Genomic DNA, 4,660 nt, shown 5'->3' with positions numbered 1-4,660 from the left:
GTGTATATGGAGAAGAGGAGGGGTCCAAGAACTGATCCCTGAGGAACCCCAGTGACCAGATGATGTGATTTGGATACTTCTTCTCCCCAAGACACCCTGAAAGACCTACCTGTGAGGTAAGACTCAAACCAGTGGAATGCAGTTCTGGTGATGCCCAGCGATGAGAGGGTGGACAGAAGGATTTGATGATTAACCACATCGAACACAGCAGATAGATCCGGCAGAATGAGAACGGAAGATTTGGACTCAGATCTTGCACTCCCTAGCTAACAATGAACAGCTGTATTTTTATTAATTAACATTAACAGAGATTAATATACTGTAACAAATGTATTACTCAGTTAATAAGTTAATATTAATGCATTATTGTAAAGGGCTCAACGATCTGTTCCAGCTGCATAAATATAGCTGTTAGAAATCCAATTGCTCTGATATTTCGTGTCCTCCACAAACTCTTTTTGACATAATGGGAAGAAAATGAAACACACATACACACACACACACAGACAATAGTGGTTATAATCTAAGAGAAATCACTTATTTTGTAAAAAAATAATTCATTACATTTGGTTATGCTTAAATTGCAAACAAGTTCTATAGAAACTGTATCTATTGAATCGATATCTATAGATGAAACACTTATTTTGTGTAGTGAAAAGCAAGTATGTGATACATTGTGATTGTGTGTATTGTACTAAGACAAGTGAAAATATGCTGAAATGTTTGAAAAAACAAAAACAAAAAACAGTGCACTTTTGATGATCTGTTGTGATATTAGTACTAAGAGTTTTGAACATGTAACAGTTGCTTGCGAAAATAGTAAAGCAAATCAAAAATAAATAATAATAAAAAATAAATAAATAAATGAAAGACTGGTCAAAGCAGTTTATGCAACAAGTCACATTGTTTATCGAGTTAACAGCTGGTGTGAATAATGTTTTCTCATACATAAAAATATCGGTAGCACTTTATTTTACAGTCCTGGTCCGTGTCTATGTACTTATTATAGCAATTTTAATAACTAGGTACTAACCCTGAACCTGCCCCTAAACCTAACCTAACTCATGTAGTTACCTTATACTACCCAGAATGTTCTTGGGTAAGTACACTGTAAGTACACGTACTGTAAAATAAAGTGTAACCAACATACAGAATCACAAAACCATCATATGGCATCAGAGAACTTGGAATATAGGGCATGAGTCATAAGTTTTTTTCATTTCTTTTGTGTGAACTACTCCTTGAATCAGCTTTTTTAAATCATTTTTTAAGTTATGTATGCATTTAAATGCATGCAATGGCATAGTTTCATGGTGTTTCATAGCTGGTTTGTGCAGGACTCTATAATGCAGTAGCTATAAAGTTGTGGTAAGTAATGTTCCTTACAGAAAGCTACATAGTTGATGTTCTATTTTCAATTTATTATTAATCTTGATGTCCAGAGGCTCCAGAGGACTTCAGCTGATTGATTAAGGGACTCAAGAAACATTTCTGATTATTATCAATTTTGAAAACAGTTGTGCTGCTGAATTTTATTTTATTTTTTTGTGGAAGCTATGATACATCTTATTTTAAACAGAAATCTCTTGTTACATTATAAATGTCTTTACTGTCACTTTTAATCAGTTATGTATTTGCTGAATAAACGTATTACATTTCTTTAAAAAAATTATAGTGTAACTACTGTTAACTATTTTTCAAAACAGTACCTTGTTTTTAGTCTGCCTAAACTGTACGTTTGAAATGATAAACATGAAGCCAGATGCACAGGTGACTGACAGTTCGTCTGCTTCTTTGAGCCACTTTGTGTAAGTGTGTGTCCATGTTCTTTGGGTAAATTGCAACATTGTATATGTTTTATGCTATTATACTCAGTGTTGGGGAAAGTTACTTTTAAATGCTTTTTAAACAGCTGTACTCGGAAACTGGGCTCATGGAGGGGAAATGATTTGTTTAGCTGTCAGTATTGTTGAGTGGACAGTCTTGTTCACTTGTTTTCAGGTAACCATCTGGGTGAACGTTTGTTGATCAATCAAATCAACTCACTTTTTTTTTTTTTTTTTAACAGCCTGGCAAACATTATCTAGAAAAAATGTCCATTAACTCTCATACAGCAAGAAGAAGACATCAAAGCACTTTCCAAACAGATAAAAATGTGGCTTCTAATTTTATTATTGGTGAAATTATTATGCTTTACCACAAATGAGGCCCTATTTCAAAGCTCTCGCTCTTCCTTCTCGGGAAATCGATTTCGAAGTTTTTTTTCCCCCTTTCCTAACAGCCTTCAGATAAATATTAGTACAATGATTCTGCTGTGTCATTGATTGGTTTTCATACCTAATCACCTAACATTTTCTACTAGTGAATCATTGCAAGAACACTAAACTGGAAAAACTATTGTGACATTCTTATATAATGCATTAAAGTAATATTACAGGTTCATTACAAATTAAGCTTAATTGACAGCACTTATTGATTACCAAAAATAACAATAACAAATTATACTTAATTACTTTTACTTCACTGTCCTTTTCTTCCATGAATGCATGAATGAATGAATGAGTGAATGAGTGAGTGGGTGAGTGAGTGAGTGAGTGAGTGAATGAATGAATGAGTGAATGAGTGAATGAATGAAATGAATAATCATGGTTTCAATGGAAGTGAAGCTGGAAATTTTAACATGCTTGCGGTTTCACACAAGAAGTAAACCATGTGTTTTTAATTAAATTTAGTGTGGAGAAAAAAATCTTACTAACCTTTTTTATGTTAAATTATATTAAATTTTGTGATTCTAAAAAATGTGAAAAAAAATGAGCTAAAATAATAGACATTTTAGCAGAATTTGTGTGCTTCTATAAAATTATAACATATAACATATGTTTACACTGCTTGTAAAGACTTCAGAAAATTGTCTCATTTATTTTCATTCCAGTTACTCACTTTTTTAATAAAAGGAGGGATGCATCATAAATATTATTTTTATTAGTATCAAACAATCTATGAATAAATTAATCAAGTAAACAATACTGTATGTCTTAAAATGACATTAGTGTGGTGGAAAAAGGCCTACTAACCTTTTATATATTTAATTAAATGCAATTGTATGACCCTAAAACTGAGAAGAACTTTAAGCTTAAATAATAGACGTTTTAGCAGAATTCATGTGAGTGCTTTTATGAAATTATAAAATATAACAGTTATAACATTTCTGATTTTAAATCCTCCAATAATTTCTCCATTTACTTCCATTCCAGTGTCTCCTTCAAATGAATGAATGAATTAATGAATTAATTAATTAATTTATTTATTTATTTATTTCTTTATTTATTTATTTGTCTTTCTATATATTTATTTCTTTATTTATTTCAAAGTAAACAAGGGATGCATCAGAATTATTATTATTTAATTTTTTTTTATTATAGTGATTATGTTAATTGAGCTTAACTCATATTGAACCCAAAATATTCCTTTAAGATGTATTCTGTCTTTGGTGTTCTTGAAGGCTTCAAAGATGCAATACTGTCCTCTCCAAAACATAACTATTTTAAAGAAATCTGAAAATAATTCTCAGCTCCAGCTGTCACAAGATTCTGTACAAACATCTCCAGATCTCATCGAATCCTGTCATAGAAGTTAAGTGGAAAAGTTTCAAATAAACCGAGGCAATGAGAAGCCTAATTTCGGTTATCCCTCGGTGTGGAAGATGGGACTACCTTTGATGGCGATGTCCCACCGGACGCTATTTGCCACACAGTGCCTCACAGATGCTTCAGAGACATCTGCCATGCTCTGCAGCGAAGCATTTATTACGAGAGCGGCAATTAGACCTGGTGCATCAGGTCTGCTGTCATAAAATTTGGCATGGAGGCTTTTAAATTATGTTCCTAGTTTAAAAAAACACACTGAGTTTAATTACTCAATGAAAACTCCTTGAAGTCAAACCAAAGAAGAATCCATCAGTTGTGGACCGTGAGCCTCTGATGACCATTTCATTGCTTTATGTTAAGAGAACATCAGTTTTAAGAGAAATCTGACTGGAGCGCGGTGGTTGTTTCGCCTCTCTGTGAGGAATGAAGGTTTAAGGCAGAAACAACATCGCTGCTGCTCTTTAATTAAGTCATCTGTGTGGAACAACAGGGAGGTCGAAAAACACAAAGCCTGCTTAATGACGTTATCTTAAAATGCAAACTTTAGCTTGGAGCGACCATTATTCCAGAGCGAACACATTCGTTAAATCAACAATTAGTGTGTTTATGCATTCACAAATAGGTGGCAGTGCTTGCAACTTTATGCAAATGTATTTCACAAACATGATAGACTTATGCAAATATATCACATAACAGAAATCTATGACGGTCATTGCTTGTGGTGGTAATTTTATTTATTTTCTTTCTCTGTGAAATAGTGTATACATTCACTCTACATTATTCTAATAATGATTTATCTCACAAACAGGTATTAAGAACCAAGGATATGTTTAAACAAAAGTTTGTCTTGTGAATTCTGTAGTATGAAACTTAGTACAGTATGAAAACCTATGTGCATATCTATCTATCTATCTATCTATCTATCTATCTATCTATCTATCTGTCTGTCTGTCTTTCTGTATATTATCTATCTATCTATCTATCTATCTATCTATCTATCTGTCTGTCTGTCT

Source organism: Sinocyclocheilus rhinocerous, unplaced genomic scaffold (assembly GCF_001515625.1).
Source record: "Sinocyclocheilus rhinocerous isolate Xijiao unplaced genomic scaffold, SAMN03320098_v1.1 scaffold904, whole genome shotgun sequence".
NCBI lineage: Eukaryota > Metazoa > Chordata > Actinopteri > Cypriniformes > Cyprinidae > Sinocyclocheilus > Sinocyclocheilus rhinocerous.
The sequence above is the reverse complement of the archived record's forward strand: the minus strand, read 5'-3'. Positions refer to the sequence as shown.